This window comes from Hyaena hyaena, unplaced genomic scaffold (genome assembly GCF_003009895.1).
Source record: "Hyaena hyaena isolate Hyena2069 unplaced genomic scaffold, ASM300989v1 scaffold_76, whole genome shotgun sequence".
In the NCBI taxonomy this organism is placed as follows: domain Eukaryota; kingdom Metazoa; phylum Chordata; class Mammalia; order Carnivora; family Hyaenidae; genus Hyaena; species Hyaena hyaena.
In genome coordinates this window covers 1932101-1952477 of record NW_024080709.1, presented here as the reverse complement: position 1 = coordinate 1952477, position 20377 = coordinate 1932101, and the positions used below count along the sequence as shown (strand labels likewise).

The following is a 20377-nucleotide window of genomic DNA, read 5'->3' as shown; positions in this document are numbered from 1 at the left end:
GAGGTTTCTGTAAGAAAGGCAAGGTGGGGCTCCTGGGTGGCTCAGTAGGTTAAGCGACTTCGGCTCAGGTCATGATCTCCAGTTTCGTGAATTCAAGCCCTGCATTGGGCTCTCTGCTGTCAGCAAGGATCCTTTGTCCCCCACTCTGTCAGGCTCTCCCTCCCTCATGTCCTCTCTCTCTCTCTCTCAAAAATAAACTTTAAAAAAATTAAAAAATTAAATTCCACATATAAGTGGAAAAATAAAGGCAAGGCAAGACAATGTCAACAGTTCAAGGTTGGCTAGCTGGAAACATTCCAGCAGGCTTTGGGCTACAGGGTGGTGTCTAGCTGCCTGAGACCAGCTTCGGGATGATTAAGGCCGAGGAAGAGCCTTCTGGCCAGTGAGGGTCAGATAGAGGGGCTCTGCATTGGTCAGCCTGTATATCAAAGGTGTGCCTGTATATCAAAGGTGTATATCAATGCTGTTTCCCTTGCCATATTTAGCCCAGTAGGGGCAGTCTTTCTCTCCCCATCCAGAAAGGCCATTTACAGTGTCAAAACATAGTAACATATAGAAAATTCAAAAATATATGTACAAAGGAGACAGAGATAGAGATCTCTATGTAGCTATATATACATGTGCATGTACACATGTGTGTCACTAGTGAAATGTCACCAGTCTGAGGGTGAGAAGTCCTGGGCTACACCATTTGGAATCACGTCTAGAAGCTGCCTTAGGTGGCAAATATCAGAGGCATAGAGTGAGAGGCCAAACAGGTCAAGAGTAGGAGTACATTCATCACCAGGTCAGGAGATACGTGTGTAAAAAACAAAAGGAAGTAATAGTAACAAAACCTCATTCGTTGTCAATGAAGGAAATTAAAAATAAAGGGCCACTATGGACCAAAATGGTTTGGATACTTATATGCTACCTTGAGTACATTTGAGCTATGATGCTCACTGCTAGGGGGAGTATAATTGGTCTGACGGTTCCAGAAAATAATTTGGCTCTTGTTACCAAGCTCTTTATGATGCTCATACACTTTAACCAAGAAATTTCACCTCTGGGAATGCATCCTAAAGAAAAACCCAAGGAAGCAAAAAACTCAAAGCAAACTAAATGCCCCACAATTCAGAAGGGGTAACAAACTAGAATATGGAAAAAACCATTTTAAACAACGTTCAGAGCAAGTTTTAATGGCATGGAGAGATGGTTCCAAATCACACTAAGAGGGAAAAAAAAAAGCAGGATTCAATTAAATACGCACCATGGTCTCCACTACATAAAAAAGTACTAAAACGTCTTTTGTGCAAATACTGAAAATTTATCTGTGGTCACCTTTATGGTTTGCCAATTTTTTTTTGATGTTTTTATATCACCCAAATTGACATGGTTAATACATTTTTTCTCCAATGTGTGTGTGTGTGTGTGTGTGTGTGTGTGTGTGCGCGCACGCGCGCGTGTAGGCTTCCCTACGCCGACTAGCTAGTGTTCAAGAATTCGACCCAAATCAACTCAGTTCTGACACTATCTACCCAGAGAACAGTTTCCACAGACTGGTAAGGGGCTCAGTCCCACAAAACTGCTCTCAACTTCGGAGGCCAATCACTAACCCAGGTTGTTACCTGTGCTTCTTATTGACTCGCTACAAATTGGAGTTTCCGAAGACCCCCCTTCCAACTCAGGATGTCAAGTTCAAGTCCAGGTTGTTACCTGTATTTCTGACCAATCGCCTAGAAATCAGAGGTTCCCAGGATCCCCTCCTTGGGTTTAATTAATTTGCTAGAGTGGCTCACAGAACTCAGAGAAACATTTTACTTACTAATTCAGAAGCAGCAGAGACAGAAGAGATGTGTAGAACAAAGTGTGGGGGGCAGGTAGGCCATGGGTTCCATGCCCTCCCCAGGCACAACTCCCCCCGTAATCTGTACGTGTTCACCAACCTAGAAGCTCTCAAAACCCTGTCCTTTTTATGGAGACATCCTTACATAGGTTTGGATGATTAAACCATGCCCCTTGGTGATTGATTCAGCCTCCAACCCCACTCCTCTCCCCTCAGGGTTAGTGGATGGGACAGAAAATTACAATCCCCTAAATTACGGTTGGCTCCATTGGCAACCAGGCTCCATAGGGTGCTTCCCAAAAGCCACCTCATTAACATTACAAAACACACCTTTATCACTCTCACACAAGAAATTCCAAGGGCTGGGGAGCAATTAGCTAGGCACTGGAGAGGACCCCATATATATATAAGAAATATATATTTGATCCTTCAGATGACCAACATACATCTATAAATCACAGTATCACGATTACTTTGTACATAAATAATATTTTCTAAATATCAGTCATGTTTGGGAGAAAAAAGCCATGAGCTTGTTCTAATTTGTGTATGCATGTTAGGAAACCATTAAAAAAGTCACGATTCACAGGCTAGCAGAAATAAAGTCATGAAGCTTTGAACAGAGTCTAGCATTGAATCCACCACGTGTACAAAATTGGGGAGGGGTTGGGGGAGGTTCCAAATACTCCAGTCTGAAGATTCTCAGACCAAAGAACCTGACTGATATCTAGGAGGTTAAAGGCCATCTGACGCCCAGATACAGCACTCACTCACCTCCTAGGTGAGAGACTTTATATGAACAATGAGGTCTCCATATTTTTTTCCTGTATGATTATGTTCCCGGAAGAGTCACATATTTATTCTTGTTTTCACCTGTTCAGTAATTATGTAGTGAACCCCCACCGTGTGCTGTGTTGGGTGTAAGGGATGCCATTGAGGATGAATTTAGCGCTTTCTTTGCAAGAGCTGTAGGTTTGAGACTTGAGTGAGGTACTAACAGGCAATTTAAAAAGAGAGAGACCGAGACAGAGAGACAGAGACATGCTACGATTCAATGATTCGAAAATCCGGAAGCAGGCACTACCCCTGATCTTGGCAGAGAAACGTACGGTATAGCAGAGACTTTAAATCTCTGCGAATAGTCCATTAACACGCCCACATTTCCCAGCTTCCTCTGCGGTAAGGAGGGGGTCACGTGTCTAGTTCTGACCAATAGACGGACCGGGAATAACGCACGTCACTTCTGGGTTGAGGCCGTCAAGGAAGTTGGGGCCCCCTGGTCCAGGCGCCCCAGGGGCGAGACAGAAGACGGTGTCAGACGGAGACCTGGGTGCAAGAGCGGCCCGGAGCCGGGGGAAGAAGCCTGCCAGACTTTGGAGATAGTTGCTTCGAAGTTGAATTTGAGGTAAAAAGATCCATTTCTTTAACTGCCATGATACGTTTACCCTGGAGTTTTAGCAACTTCCCCACAACCGTTTCTCCACCTTCGATGGCAAAATTTCTGCCTTTTAATTTGAAGCTCCTCCGTTTATTGTTCCCCATCTTCTCCCTGCAGCCGCTAATGGCCAGGAAGTAAATCCGAGAGGGTCCAGCCTAGTTGCCGCTTAAAGAAACATTTTAATGGAAACCCAGCCTCGGAGCTCTCCTAGAAGTCCCAGTTCTGTGTGTTGGCATTACTAAATTCCCACTTCTGCAGAATAAGCCTTTTTCTTTACTTTCAACTGTGCTGGAAATGGTCTGCTTTAAACCGCTTATCAATACAGGCTGCTTCCACCTCTCCACCGCGGCCCCTCCGGAGCTGCTCCCTTCCAGTAAGGTATTACGGCAAAGCCCCCTCCAAAATCCCACCAGCATTCACCCAGGGGGCTTCCTGCAAGGAGCCCGTGAATTCCTGGCCCACAAATAATCAGTTTAAGGAGCCGTAAAGGGGGAGCTTTCCCATGGGGCCCGTGCCAGTGGAATTTCCAGTTTCTTTTCCTTTTTCTTGTTTTTACTCAGAGACCCTTTCCATTAAGAAGCAATTCTAAGCAGTGATAAGTGGAAGGGGAGGGAAGAAGGTCCGTTTACGGCAGGTTCAGGAATTCAAGTCCCAGTTCTCAAGAAAAATCTTTTCCAATCCCAGTTGCCAGAGCAAAGGGATCCGTCGCATCATCTGCTACAGCAATAAAAAAGAAAAGTGAAGCAGGGGCTCTGGGCCGCCATTTGGAGCCCAAATAATACACAAGATGAAGCAGCTGAGCAGCAGGGATATTCTGCAGGTCGAAAGAAGCTGTAGCTGAAAAGAACAACTTAACAGAGCGATAGAAGGGAGAGGGCACCGGAATGATGGTGAGATGGACCTGCATTCACATCCTGGGTCCCCTCTGACCTCAGTCTCCTCTTCTGTAAAATGGGGGTTATCACCTATCTTGCACTGTTGTCCCGAGGGTCAAGACAGATAATTTGTTGGGACGAGGCTGCTGCCAGGCAGCTTCTAGAAGCTGTGCATACCTTAGCTCATTTGATCCGCACTGAAACACTGTGAGGTAGGTGCATCGATACTCCCATTTAACAGATGCATAAAAGTCCAGGCATTTGTCAGAGACCAGAAGAGAAGTGTGGATGGGATTCAAATACATACAGTCTGGCCCCCAAGTTCATGCCATTAGTCGTCTAGCATGTAGTTAAGCGTTCAGATTAACAGAAGTAATGGAGTGGTAACTCACAGGGAGGTCAGGAAGGAACATTGGTAAAGCCCTGTGTTTTTTTCTTTTTCTTTTTCTTTTTAATATTTATTTATTTTTGAGAGAGAGAAAGTGCAAGTTGGGAAGAGACAGAGAGAGAGAGTGGAACAAAGGATCCAAAGCAGGCTCTGTGCTGACAGCCGAGAGCCCGATGCGGGGCTGGAACTCACCAACTGTGAGATCATGACCTGAGCTGAAGTCGGATGCTTAACTGATTGGGCCACCCAGGAGTTCCTGGTAAAGCCCCATGTTAAGTGCTTTACAGGTGACTCATCCAGTGCTCACAATAACCTGGTTTGGGACAGTCATTACTCTGCTGTAATATTTTTCTACATTTTTCTTTAAATGTTATTAATTACGTTCACAGTGTTGTGCGGCCTTCATCACTATTTCTAAAACTTTATCATCACCCCCAAGGAAACCGTACGTACCCATTAAACAACAACCATCCCTTCCCCTTTCCCATGGCAACCTAGTCTGCCTTTGGTCCCTATGAATTTGCCCATTCTAGATATTTCATACAAGTGGAGTCATACAATATTTGTCCTTTTATGTTGGCTTATTTCACTTAGGACAAGGTTTTCATCCGTGTTGTAGCCTCTGTCAGAATGCCATCCCTTTTGTGGCCAAATAATATTCCTTTATGTAGAGAGACCACGTTTGGTTTATCCATGCGTCTCTTGATGGACAGTTCGGTGGCTTCCACATGCTGGCTCTTGTAAATAATGCTGCCACAGACAGTGGCATAAGGCTATCTACTTGAGTCCCTGTCTTCCATTTTTTGCAACATATATCTACAAATGGAATTGCTAGATCATATGGTAACTCTGCGCTTAACTTGTCTGAGGACCCACCGCACTATTTTCCACGGCAGCTGCACCATCCTGCACGCCCACCAGCAGTGCACACGGTTTCAGTTTCTCCGCATCTCTGCCAACGCTTGTCGTTTTCCCTTTTCTTACTAATCGCCAACCTAATAGGTGTGAAGTTGCATTTCTTTGTTGTTTTGCTTGACCTTTCCCTAATGATGATGTTGAACATCTTTTATGTACTACCTTTATGTCATCGTTAGAGAGGTGCATATTCAAGCTCTGTGTTTTTAAGATGTTTCAAAATAAATGGGGGGGTCTCACAGCATGCCATGGAGAAAACTGCCACTTTTTCCAGGAAAGTTACTGTCTTGTTATTTCTGACGATTGGAGTTTCATTCAGCCTCATCTCTCAGCAAATTTCACCCTCAACCGTATCATTTGTTCCCTTGGTCAGCAAGTTCCCGAGGAGTCCTTTTGCAAAGCTTCTTTCCAACATCCGAAGTGACAGACAAATCTAACTTTGGGCAAAGGTCCAAGAAGTCCTTACTCCAAGAGGCAGGAGGAAGGATAAAATCGAGTTGTCATCAGTTGTCAATTTGTCCTTCATTCTGGACTAAGCAGGCACTGGGGATTTGGGCTTTTTTCTTGCGGTTTTAAATAGAAAAATCATCTCTTCTTATGCCCTAATCACAGAACAAGGAGGAGAAAGGAGGAAGTTGCCAAAAAAAAAAAAAAGGAGAGAGTGTTCCCTCCCAAAACGGACAAAGACATCAATTTTAGTTTCTATCAAATCTCAAGCCCTATGAAATTTATCAAAGTTTATAGTAGAACTATTCTCTCCACTAGATTTTGTAGCTAACCAGTTTTTCCCTCTGTTGACATGTCTATTGTCTCACATTCTATGGGAATAATGAGCTTCATTCAATAGTCTCCAATGTTTTCCTTCCCTAGTTATAAGTTCTTTCTATTCCCCTTCCCCAAGCCCCTGGCATTCTTTCAAACACTTTCTACATTGTTTTCAGCGGGAGGCAACTCCCTGGGCTTGGATCCAGAGCATGGAGTGCGGACCATCAGGCTGGGCTACCCAGGGTTACAGTCCTGCCTCTGTCACTTAATATTATTTTGTTGTTTTTGACACTGCTCTTGTTGACCTCTCTGCATATCCATTTCCTTTTTGTCTGTTAGAAAAAGCAGTCACGTTCCTAAAAATAGCCAAAACACCAAATTGATCTGGCTTAACCGTAAATGTATTTTTAAGTATATCTCATTTAACAGGAAGCCCAGGGGCACCTGGATGGCCCAGTCAGTTAAACATCTGACTTCGGCTCAGGTCATGATCTCACAGTGTGTGGGTTCCAGCCCCATATCGGGCTCTGTGCTGACAGCTCAGAGCCCGGATCCTGCTTTGGATTCTTTGTCTCCCTCTCTCTCTGTCCTGCCCCCACTTGCACGTTGTGTCTCTTTCTTTAAAAAATAAATAAACATTAAAAAAATTTTTTTTAACAGGAAGCCCAGAAGTTAAGTAGGTTTTAGGACTACTGATTCATCCACTCAATGATGTCATTAAGGATCTAGGTTCCTTCCATATCACTGCTCCACCAGCCAAGCATCAATGTCATCCTGAAGGCAATTTCCCTGTAGTTATAAGAAAACTGTCAGCTACAGGCTGCACTGTACATACCCAGAGAAGGCAGGAAGCTTTCCCACCATATGGGTGATGGTGGGGTGTTCTCCTTAGACCGATTGCACCAACACAGGTCACATATCCACTCTTGGATCAATAACAGTGTCCAGAAGGGTGCTGCACGTTAATTGCATTAAGCCCAGTTCTGGAACCAAACACTGGCGAAAGGGTTGGATTTACCATAAATGGCTTAGACTATATAGGACCCCCCCCCCCCACCCCAACCGTGGAGCTAGGAAAGAAAGGATCTGTAGGTGATGGGGAGTAACTGAAAAAATCAGAATTTTATTAGGAAGGAGAAAGAAAACAATGAATGCTAAGAAAAACATGGTGGTCGAGGAGCCTGGTGGCTCAGTTAGTTAAGCATCCGACTTCAGCTCAGGTCGTGATCTCTAGGTTCGTGGATTTGAGCCCCATGTCAGGCTCTGTGCTGACAGCTCAGAGCCTAGAATCTGCTTCGGATTCTGTGTCTCCCTCCCTATTTCTCTCTCTCTCTGCCCCTCCCCCACTTGTGTGTTGTGCTCTCTCTCAAGAATAAATAAATAAACATTAAAATATAAAAGAAAATAAAAAAGAAAAGCATGAGAGCGCCTGGGAGGCTCAGTCAGTTAAGCGTCTGACTTCGGCTCAGGTCATGATCTCACGGTTCATGGGTTCGAGCCCCACGTCTGGCTCTGTGCTGACAGCTAGCTCAGAGCCTGGAGCCTGTCTTTGGATTCTGTGTCTGCCTCTCTCTCTGACCCTCCCCTGCTCACGCTGTCTCTCTATTTCTCTCTCAAAAATTAAAAAAAAAAACATTAAAAATTAAAAAAAAAAGAAAAGCGTGATGGTAACCACTGCATAACATATCAGACATCTTTTTAAAAAGTGTAAATATATATAACTTCTCAAAGTTTCTGTTAACGTTATAGATAAGAGCATGTAAATATAGAAATAGTTTGATATATAGCATAAGTATACAGAGGTTATATAACTATAAACCTGGTACATAGCAGGTGCTCAATAGCAGGTAGTTTTTTTATGATTATTTAATAATTACCAGCATGTCTTAAATTCCTATAGCACTAAACCTCTTAAAGACAGAAGCCATTAACCTGATCTTTAATGTTCATAATAAAAGGCCAAGATTCCACCCGCTTGTCTGGTATAAAATCATACAGTGTCCTCTCAGGTAACAACAGAGTGATTAGATTATTCTTCCATCCACCCACCCTCCATCCATTCGATCAAATATTCAGGCTTCCTGACTCCTAAGAAAGCACAGAGAGAGGAGGAGAAACTCTGAAATTGGAAGTCCTCTGGGCATCCCCAGCACCTGAGGATCTGCCTGAGGCAATGGCAGGCAGACAGGAGAGTGGCCCAAGGGGACAACCAGTCTCTCTGACCCAAGAATCCTCGCTGGACTTGGAAAAGGGAAGGTGTTGGCTTGGGGGGGCACCCAGGACCACAGTCATCAGTATGGTGAAGACTTGCGGTCTCACCTTCCAGGGCAACTGGATCTTCAGTTTCACAAGGTTTCAGATACTCCTCCATCAGCAGGAAGGAGATTCAATCAAGAAATCAGAAACTTGACAGAAAGTAAGCCCCCTCCCCTGCCCCCCCGGCTTGGGCAATGCCCTCTCTGCTTCCGCAGTCCCTTGCCCTGGCCATGCCACAAACAGCAGAATAGCTTCCCACAGAACTGAGGCCAGGGAACAGGATTCTGTGTGAGCCACAGTCCCAGAGAAATCTGCACTGCAGTGTGTTACTATGAAATGCATAAATGCATGGACCGAAGAGCTGAACCAAGCCGGGATGGGCAAGCTTTTCTGTTCCTTCCACCCCCTCTTCTTCTCATCTCCCCTTGGTCCTGAACATCAGTCCTCTTTCTCGGATTCAGGCAAAAATCCTTGGCAAACTCAATAACATTTACGCATTTGGAATAGAATCTCTGCATCTTGTTAGCATAGCAATGTAAAGCAAATACAGATGAGAGCAGTGGCTTTCTGCTGGTGCGGTCGTCCAAAGAGCCCTGTCTCCAGCCAACCTAATTTTTAGTGCAGGCATGGGAGTGCCATCTTATGGTAAGGAATAAAAAGGACACTGCTTTCCAAGCTAGGAGCATCCTTGGGGGAAGGGAAGGCTTCCAGTGCCATCGCCTGTGCACAACTTCCTGCCATCCAGGAGGAAAAGAGAAGCAAGCGCTACAGTCCACATTTTGTCCTCAAAGTTGAGCCAAAGTGGAGTCCCAGAAACGCAGCTTTCTCGCTTTCAGTTGCAGGAAAGGTTGGGTTTCTTAGAAAATCTTCCTTCTTGTGTGCTCAGTAAGGTCGTGTTTGGGGAAAGTAATCAGTGATTTGATCAGGAAATCAAGGGATTTTGGGGGTCCCTGGGTGGCTCAGTCGGTTAAGCATCTGACTTCGGCTCAGGCCAAGATCTCACGGTTTATAGGTTCAAGCCCCGCATCAGGCTCTGTGCTGACAGCCCAGAGCCTGGAGCCTCTTCGGATTCCAAGTCTCCCTCTCTCTCTCTCTGCCCCTCCGCGACTTGTGTTCTGTTCTGTCTCTTTCTCCCTCTCTCTCAAAAATAAATAAATGTTTAAAAAATTACAAAAAAAAAAGAAACCGGATGCATTAAAAAAAAAAAAGTTAGGGATTTCTTTTTTCTAAACTGAGCTTTACTAGTCAAGATTTACCTGTACCTGGACTTCCTCTGCCCCCAGAGATGTAGCTTCTGTGGGTCATGGCAGGAGCACATGAATGTGGAGACAAGTCTGGTGGGCAGAATCTTGGGGAATTTTCCTGGCTTTCCTGGGCTCACCACATTATGGCATTATGTCCTTGCAGGTTGTAGGAGCCAGCATCTGCAAAATCTTGGTGGAGCCCTTTACCCCTTTGCAACATGGCCCCAAATCTGCCCCAGCTCAAGCCTGTCCTTCACCTCGTCAGCATTATGTGGAGCCTTGGGAAGACTGCACCTGCCTCTTTGGATTCGCTTAAGGTTTAGGTAAGTTGATACAGATGATATGCTTGGAGCTGTACCTGGTGCATAGTACATAGCAAGAGCTCTATGTGTTTGCTGGCACCGCTTTTATTAATATCATCATCATACAAAATCTGGTGTTTGCCTTCAGAAATTCCAAACTTTGTAGTATCTGACTATATAAATAGCTGCACCACCAGCCTCAATATTTGAAATTTCAACAATTGCTAATAGGAATCGGCATTTATCAATGCCAGGCATTTTTCTGATAGAATTGTTCTCAAATGGGGACACTTGTGGCCCCCAGGGGGCATTGATAATGTCTGGAGACATTTTTGGTTGTCAGAATTAGAGGGAGGGATGCCACTATCACCCAGTAGGTTGAGATCAGGATGCGATTAAACATTCCACAATGCACAGGAACTTCCCCCCCCAAACAAAGAATATCCAACCCAAAATGTCAATAGTGGTCAAGGTTGAGAAGCCATGCTTTTATCATTTTGTACATGTTATCTCCTTTAATGTTCTCAACACTCCTGTAAGGTAGGTATTATTATTACCCCATCCTACAGGTGAGGGAACTGAGATGTAAAGAAGTTCTACAACTCATTCACGGCCACCCCAATGGCAAGTGGAGATGGGATTAGAACCTAAGCCCTCCCGGGTTTTAAACTTCCCCACGGGGACCCTACCGGCATCCTGGTGCTGAAGATACAGAATCCCCCAAATAACATCAGTTAGTCAATTCCCAATGAGAGGTACCCAACACAGAAAATATAAGGAAGGGAGAATTTCAGCTTTAATTATTCCCCAGCTAGAGACCTTAAAGTATTCTGAAACAGTAAGAAATGCAGCCGCCCCTATGCAGCCCTAACCATATCACCAGACTCTGAAGACTCTGGACTAGGGTTTGCCAAACTACAGTCCCCAGGCCAAACCTGGCCCTCTGCTTGGTTTGTAAATAAAGTTTTATTGGAACACAGCCATCTCATTCATTTCTATATTATCTATGACTCATTTCGTCCCTTAATAGCAGTGTTGAGTAGTTGCAGCAGAGACTGTCTGCCCTGTAAAGGCTAAGTATTTACCATTTGGCTCTGTAGAGAGAGCATTTCCAGCCTCTGCTCTAGAAGAATACAGGCAACTGGCTAACTAGCTCAAGACTCCTATTGCCAGCGTTTGCTCTTGGTTTATGTCCTGGATGAGAAGCTTTACCCCAGGCCTAACTGAGCATCCCTCTGCCCCTCAGAACCTCAACACAAACGAATTCAGGCTAGAGATCAGGAAACTTTGTTCAGCCTAAATTGTCTGTGTTTTGCCCTTTCTGCCCATGGATAACACAGTCTGTCCATCAGTAAAACCTGGGCTATGGGCTATGGGCAGGTCCTGAATCATTCTTACTTCCTCCTACGTGCCTCACCTTCCTGTATCCCAAACAGGTGACATCATAGCTACTAAAGCACCAGTAAAAAACATTTATAAACACTTCAGTGGTTTATCAAGTACTTTTCTAATGATGTATGAACTCTTTTAATGCTCCCAATAACCCACACGCTAAGTATTCTTATGTTGCACACCTTATGGATGGGGGCCTTGCCTTTGCAGATTGGCTGGCCAGCTACAGGAAAGCAGTCTGCCTCTATCAAAGACAATCCTTGTCCTCATCGGTCTGGTTAGCCCATAATCTGTAAGCTTACTCAACAAACGTAGTGAACAAGGCAGGCCCAGGCGTTAGCAACGATACTTAAGACAGGAGTTCTGACCTCACAGAGCTCAACTACCTGTAGGTTGTGAGCAGATAATGAGAAAACAACACACTGAGACTTCTGCCAGGGATAAGGTTGATGCTGTAGGAGCCAAACGTGTACCTAACCCTGTGTGGACACCTAACCTGAAGATAAGACACCTCAGATGATTCTTGAAGTACACACGGACGGAGCACAGCCTGAGAAAAGGCAGAGGGATGAGGGAGAGTTCATATGAGGAGGTCCACGACCCCGAGACCACCTAACCAGCAAACAAACCATCTGCCCCAAATCTGCCCCAAATCTCACCGCCCTGTTGGCGATCCTCCAGTGAGTCACTGTCACTCCCTGTCAGAGGGTTCAAACTGGAGGCCCCCCAGGTAGACTCCACCTGTAGACATAACTAACTTCTTGACGTTGTCTGATTTCAACATGTTCCTCTTTACCTCCTTGACATTGTATAAGCTATTCCCTCTGCTGGGACCCTTTCTTCTTGTCCTTGCTCATCTGGAAAATTCCTCACTTATCTTTCAAGATTTAGTTAAAATGTCATCATCTTGTGTGGGACATTTTTCCCAAACCCTACCAACCCTCAAAAGGCACCTTTCTCCTGGGGTCTCATAACGCTTTATGTCGTCCTCTATACTTTCCAAACCACAGTCTACACAAACACTGTTTCATACCGTGACCCAGCACAAACAAAAGTTTCATGAATGCTCTTCTGTCCCTTTGATTTCTGCCTCAATTACTCTATTTAATAAAGTCTTAAATACAGAATGCCAAGACTCCCCCTGTTGATTCAAGGAGGAAATCCGTAGAGAAGTGCCCAACATGGACATTTTCTTTGACCACACCCACACCTCGCCAGAGACTTTGGAGTGTGAGGCCATGTTCCTACCACCACAACATAGATACGACCACCCACCTGTATGCCAGAAGGAACCCTGTAAAACCATAGGCAGTAAGCTCCCATCTCAAGAGAAAACTAGAAATTACACTTCAAATCCTTTTTTTTAAATGTCCATACTGTTGGACTCAGTTATATTCCATCTTGTGACTGTTCTCTAAAGAAATAATTAAAACTTCGGTCTAAAGGTTCACGTTCAAAGATATTCCCTGTAATAAAGATATTTATTAAAGTGGTAAATTAGAAAAAGTTAAAATTTCCCATAATAGGGGGATCTGGGGGGCTCAGTGGCTAAGAGCCTGACTCTTGATTTTGGCTCAGGTCGTGATCTCATGGTTGTTGGGAATGAGCCCTGTGTCAGGTTCTGTGCTGATAGCTTGGAGCCTGCTTGTGATTCTCTCTCCCCGCCTCTCTGCCCATCCCTGGCTCTATTTCTCTCTCTCTCATTCTCTTTCTCTCTCTCTCTCTCTCAATAAGTAAATATATTTTTTAAAATTTCCATGATAATAATTTCAATTATTATTAAAATAATAAATTATGGTATATCTATGCCATGGAATATCAGGTGGCTATTTTTTAAAGTGCTTTTGAAGAATATTTGAAAACATAGGGAACTTCATATTATGTTGGGTGAAGAAATAAGAAGCAAGATAAAAGTTGTATGTACAAAAATGTTTAGGGGTAAATTGTATTCACATCTGTAACTTACTTTGAAAAGTATCACCAAAAACAGATGGATGAATTGATAGAAGTATGAATAGATGAACAGAGGGAGTGAGGGTATGATGGATGGATGGATGAATGAATAGATGGATGGATGGATATATTGGTGGATATATCAGTGAGTATGTAGATGGATGGATGGATGGATGGGTATATTGGTGGATATATCAGTGAGTATGTAGATGGATGGATGGATGGATAGATACACTGATGAATATATCAGTGAATATATAGATGGATGGATGGATATATTGATGGATATATCAGTGAATATATAGAGGATGGGTGGGTGGATGGATAGTTATATCAATGGATATGTGAATGGTTGGAGAGAGAGGTAAGTAGAGGAATGGAAAGAGGGAGGAATTGATGAAACAAGGGAAGGAGCGAGAAATAAAGGAAAGGGTAAATGATAAAGCTAATTAAGTAAAATGTTAATGGAAGAATCTAACAGTTGGTACATGTGTGTTCACTATATAATTTTTACATTTTTTGCGTGTTTAAAATAGTGTCACAATAAAATGTCAAAAACTACATGCAAGATATAATAACTAACATATGTTTATAATCATAAGACTATATTTATATAGACATTCATACAGGTAGATGCTCATTTAGATAATACTGAAATAAAATAAACCACAGTAATAATAGTAGTTATTTCTGGTAGCAGAATTGTTGGCAATTTAGACTCTTTTTAGCACTCCCTTCTTTTTTATTTCCCAAATTTTGAATAGCAAGCCTGTATTACTTTGATAATCAGGGGGGAGGGAGAAAGATATTTAAGAAGAAAGATCACCAGAGAAGAATGCTTCATGCCCCCTATTCTCTTGTTTGCCATTGAAAAGCTGGGAACATGTCTGAAAATAATACATTGTAAAGAACAGAAGATCCCACTGAGGCTCCCTTCTGGGCTATGACCCTCGCAGGCAGTCAGAGGGAAAGAAAACTGGAACACTTTTCTGGAGCAGAGCCACAGGACATGTCTGCAGCTAAGACTCGGGCCATGTCCGAAAGGTGCTCATGGCAAGTGGAATAGGTCTCAGAGAGAAGACACTCTGGGAGAGGGTCTGGGGATTGACCGGGGTGGCAGTCACGACATTTCCTAGAGCCTGTTTGCACCATGAACCCCGAGTCGAACGCTAGGAGTCAAAATATAAATCCGTTATCACTCTCTGTTCCTTCCAGACACAGAAAAGCATTTCTGGGAGCATCTTTCATCCTGGGCCAAGAAGCAGGACAGATGGTCCTGTGTGGGAGAGGCCCAGTCCCCAAGATCCCAGAGCCCCAGCCCGTCTCTGTTCTCAGAGCAGAATTTTCCATCCAAACATGCCAATTTTGAGCCACAACCCAGTTTCTAACCCTACTCCATTTCTAAGCCCAAAGTGGGTGCAAATCACTGTTTTTTAAGTTCAAAACTGTGCTTAAAGTTTATGCAGTCACTGATAAATAATAATACCGTCAAGGAGATCAGGAATTGTTTACCCTTAAGCCAGGCAGATCTTCTGCGAAGATAGGATTGTTGAGGGTGATATTTGCCATTTCTTTTTAGGTGTTGATTTTCCTCGTTCAAAGTTTCTATTTATAAATGAACTCTATGAGTCATTTTATTTATTTTTTTAATGTTTATTTATTTTTTGAGAGATGGGAGACAGAGCACTAGTTGAGGAGGAGCAGTGAGAGAGGGAGACACAGAATCCGAGGCAGGCTCGAGGCTCTGAGCTGTCAGCACACAGCCGATGGGCTGGAACCCACGAACTGCGAGATCATGCCCTGAGCCAAAGTCGGACGTTTAAGTGACCAAGCCACCCAGGTGCCCTTCTATGAGTCATTGTAGACTTATGCCATTCATTCATGTAGCCCAATTTCACCAAGTCCTCATATTCCAAATTACTTTATTGACAAACGATGTATTTAATGAAGGCATCTCTGACCAGCAGAAAGAAGAGTGATAATCCTACAATTCTCAGTTGTAAAACTTGTGGCAAAAAACTTTATTCATCCATTCACTCTCAGCAATACTAATTGCACCCCACCCCATATACTGAACATTGCCCAGTAAATAATGGAGATAAGGAGACAAAAAACTGCCTTCTCAGGGGCATTGGGGTTAAGCATCCGACTCTTGATTGGGGCTTATCTCATGATCTCATGGTTCATGGATCGAGCCCCACATCAGGGTCTGGGTGGACAGTGGCATGGAGCCTGCTTGGAATTCTCTCTCTCTCTCTCTCTCTCTCTCAAAAATCTCAAAAAATAGGGGCGCCTGGGTGGCTTAGTCGGTTAAGCACCCGACTTTCACTTAGGTCATGATCTCGCAGTTCGTGGGTTCGAGCCCCACGTTGGGCTCTGTGCTGACTGCCAGCTCAGAGCCTGGAGCCTGTTTCAGTCTGTGACTCCCTCTCTCTCTGACCCTCCCCTGCTCACGCTATCTCTCTCTCTCTCCTAGAAATAAATAAATCATTAAAAAAAAAAAATCTCAAAAAAAAATAAATTGGGCACCTGGGTGGCTCAGTTGGTTAAGTGTCCAACTCTTGTTTTGGCTCAGGTCACGATCTCACAGCTCATGGGATTGAGCCCTGTGTCAGGTTCAGTCCTGATGGTGGTGTGGAGCCTGCTTGGGATTTTTTTCTCTCTCTTTCTCTGCCACCCACACCCTGCTTGCACTTTCTTCCTCCCCCTCTCTCAAAATAAGTAAATAAACATTCAAAAAACAACAACCTTGCCTTCTCAGTGTTTATATCCTACTAGGGAAATAAAGGTAAATACAAAATGAATCAGTATCTGAGAAACAGAAGATATAACGGGTTGAGGGTGGTTGTCCAAAAGATATGTCTACCTAAACCTGTGAACATGGCCTTATGGAAAAGGGTCTTTGTAGACGTTGTTAAGGATACCAAGATGAGATCATCCTGGATTAGGATGGTCCCTACATCCAACTCCCCTATGACCCAGCAATAGCACTGCTAGGAATTGACCCAAGGGATATAGAAATGCTGAGGCATAGGAGCACATGTACCCCAATGTTCATAGCAGCACTCTCCACAATAGCCAAGACATGGAAAGAGCCTAAGTGTCCATCAACGGACGAATGGATCAAGAAGATGTGGTTTATCTACACCATGGAATACTACATGACAATGAGAAACAAGGAAATCTGGCCATGTGTAGCAACATGGATGGACCTAGAGGGAGTTACGCTGAGTGAAATAAGTCAGGCAGAGAAGGACAAATATCATATGTTTGCATGTATAGGAGGATTAGGAGGAACTTAACTGAGGAACAAGGGGGAGAAGAAGGGGGGAAATGGTGGGGGAAAGGGAGAGAGGCAAACCGTGAGAGACTCTTGAATGCTGACAAAAACTGGGGACTGATGGATGTGGGGGGGAGGGGGGATGGGCATGGAGGAGGGCACTCGTGGGGCTGAGCACTGGGTGTTATGTGGAAACTAATTTGACAATAAACTATTTGTAAAAAAAAAAAAAAAGATGGGCCCTACATCCAACAGGGGTCCTTCTAAGACAAGAAAAGGGAACGACATCAAGAAGGAGGAGGCAGAGACTGGAGTGACATGTCTACAAGCCAAAGAATGCCAGCAGCTGCCATACTTAACCGGGAGGCATAGAATCAGTTTTCCCATAGAGCCTCTGGAAGGAACCAACTCTGTCAACATTTGATTTCAGACTTTTGACTTCCAGAACTGTGAGAGGCTATGTTTCTATTGTTTAAAGCTACCAGGCTTATGGTCAGCTAATACAGAAGGGATAAAAACTATGGAAAAAAATAACAGAGAAAGGTGGACACGGGATGCTTTTTAGGAGAGGTGATTTTTAAATGGAGGGGAGGCATGTCTGAGAAGGTGACATTTGAGCAAAGACTTGAAGGAGGTAAGAGGTGAGCCATTTGGATGATGGGCCGGGAACTTTCTAGGGAGAGGAAAACAGGAGGCCCTGGGCTGCAGAAGAGAGAGCCAGGATCCTGAGGAAGGCATGGTGGCAAGACCTTACAAGTCTTCGCTAGGTCATCGTATATAAATCACACCTGTCTATGGCCAACAGTGACCTCAAGTCCAGGGTCCTTGTGGTTGGGGTGTGGAGGGCCCAGCTGTATTTATCGTGCTGCATTGTTTTTAACTTCCTATGACTTAAGGCTAGAAGTTTGCTATTGTCCATAGAACCTTTTTGTAGAAATGTTCATTCCGAAGCACATCTACATGCCAGTAAAACTCTCAGCTTTATACAAAAAATTAAATTAATAAAATAATAAAATAGCCTTGAAGTCTGAGCAAACCCAGGGACCAGCTCTGACTTTCACTTAAAAGATGGGATGCAGGCTCTGTGACAGTCGCTGTGATGAAACCACACCACAGGGAATGAGGGAGGGGTGGGGATCCCAGGGGATCAGGCAGTCACAGTCATGCCACCAGAGGAGAGGTGACTGGGCCTGGGACCAGAGTGGGCAGAGGTGAGAAGTGCTCAGGTTCTAAAGATACCTTGAAGGTGGAGCAAACAGCATTTGCTAATTGACATTTCTGTTTTTTTTTTTTTTTAATGTTTATTTAGTTTTTTGAGAAAGAGAGAGAGAGAGAGCGTACACAAGCAGGGGAGGGGCAGAGAGAGAGAGAGAGAGAGAGAGGGAGACACAGAATCCGAAGCGAGCCCCAGTCTTTGAGCTGTTGGCACAGAGCCCGATGCAGGGCTGGAACCCCCGAACGGGGAGATCATGACCTGAGCCAAAGTCAAAGTTGGACACTTAACCGACTGAGCCACCCAGGTGCTCCAGACATTTCTGTCTCTCTTTGCTATTTTAGGGAAGGACAAAGAAGAGAAGGGGACTTCCAGTATTCAACAAAGACTTGTTGAATTCCTTCTCCAGCCTCCCCTCAGAATGGGGATGGGGAAATGCAATGAAAGATGGATGCCTAAGCCAACCTCGTGCTGAGTAACACACACGCCCCCGGAGGTTCAGTACCACGGCTGTGCCTCTGCGTCTGCGCAATTCTTTCAAAACACGGAGAAGGAAAAATTATATATCTTAATATATATATACACACATTAGGATTATATATATTCCTAAATAGATGAACTTTAGAAATATGCATACACCCGTTTGTCATTATACGCATATATATAATTTAGGAATGATTATACAACCTACACAGAAACATCTCTAAGATATATTATTAACTGACAAAAAGCAAATATATACAGTGCTCTCTCACTAGGGGGTATATGAGGGCACATTAAGCTATATACTTATATTATGGTTGTATGTGCCCAGATTATCCCCAGAAGGGTAAACAGGAAATACCAGGATGGGGAACTGGTTGGATGAGAGACAGGGAAGGAAAGGAGATCTCCTTCCTAGAGCATGTCCTATAGAATCCTTTACCGTGCATGTATTATCTGTACAGAAGAGTAAACCTTTATAGCATCATAATCTCACAAATATTTTAGCAATTTATTATAGGTGCCTTGCAGTTCAGCTGTGATTGAGTGTGTCTGAGGCAGTGTTAGCAGATAAACCCTGTTGGGTGGTAGCAGTTGGTAGGAGCCATTAGATCTTTTACACTAGTTGTATTTTAAGCGTTTTATTATGACTGATTTTAAATGTAAACAGACGTAGGCAGGAGAGAATAAATCAGGGGTCTGCAAACACTTTCTGTTAAGGGGCAGATAGAATATATTTCAGGCTTTGCCAGCCTGATTGTGTCTGTTGCAACACCTCAACTCAAAGGCAAGCAGCAGAGAAAATGTGTAAACAAATGGGCATGGCTGTTTTCCATTCAAATGTAATTTACAGAAACTGGCCGTGGGCTAGGTTTGGCCCTTGGGCCAGAGTTTGCTGACCTCTGATATAAATGAGGACCCATCAGCAGCCCCAACAGCCATCAACACACAGCCAATTCTGTCCCATCAAGAGCCCCTATGAATTACTTGGAAGAAAATCCCAGACATCATATCATTTCATTTCATCATATCATTTCATCCTCCTTAACTTCTAGAAGATAAGGACTCGCCTTTTAACATCATACATAAAAGGTCAACAGTAACTCACAATATTCTCAGAATTCAGTCACCATTCAAATTTCTACTTGTCTAATAAATGTAATACATCTTAAAAGATGTTTTTTGATCCCACAGAATTAATTAAGGTCCACGCAATGCTTTTAAGTCTCTTTTATATTTGTATCTCTTTTAGCCCTAAATTGAATTTTCCTGAAAAAATTATTAAGTCTAACGTGTAATGCGAGACGCCCTGTGTCTCGTCTTAAATATTTTTATTGCAATCTGAGGAACTGCCCTCAAGTGGCAAAACTGTAGAATCATGATCTGAACAGCCAGTCATCTCGTTGTGATCGGTTCAACAAATCAAGTATCCTTGCACAAATTTATCAGCCACTTCCTTCCAAGTTTTCAGGCATTTGAAAAGGAAAAATTCATCTGCTGGGCCAGTTGTTTTGTTCTTAAGAACTGATCCTAATGAAATATTCAGAGATACAGTCAAAGATGCCTGATAAAGGGTTTCTTGGCTACATTATTTATAACAGTGCAATATGAACAACCATCAAAACATCCAATAATAAAGAAATGATAGCATTAATTACAATGCTGGCTCATTAACTGGTTCATTAAATACAACACTAAGTCAAGTATTATACAATGATTAATGCTCATAGTTTTTAATATTCCAGTTGTGGGTCAAAGTTCTTGACAAAATTTTAAATGACAAGAGGGGCGCCTGATGGGGCGCCTGGGTGACTTAGTCGGTTAAGCGTCCGACTTTGGCTTAGGTCATGATCTCGCGGTTCGTGGGTTCGAGCCCCGCGTCGGGCTCTGTGCTGACTGCCAGCCCAGAGCCTGGAGCCTGTTTCAGAGTCTGTGACTCCCTCTCTCTCTGACCCTCCCCTGCTCACGCTGTCTCTCTCTCTCTCCTAGAAATAAATAAAATGTTAAAAAAAATTTAAAAAAAAAAAAAAGAAGAAGAGGGGTGCCTG

The 20377-nt window shown here is 43.7% G+C and overlaps 1 long non-coding RNA gene across 1 annotated transcript in view; it reads left to right on the top strand.

Annotated features, from left to right (window-relative positions):
• Positions 1-3089: 3089 nt before the first annotated feature.
• The window catches only part of LOC120232729, a 34393-nt gene continuing 17105 nt past the window's right edge, over positions 3090-20377 (top strand). Inside the window, exons 1-2 of the long non-coding RNA XR_005528630.1 lie at positions 3090-3230; positions 9870-10029. This is a non-coding gene — a long non-coding RNA (uncharacterized LOC120232729). The remainder of the gene's footprint in view (positions 3231-9869; positions 10030-20377) is intronic.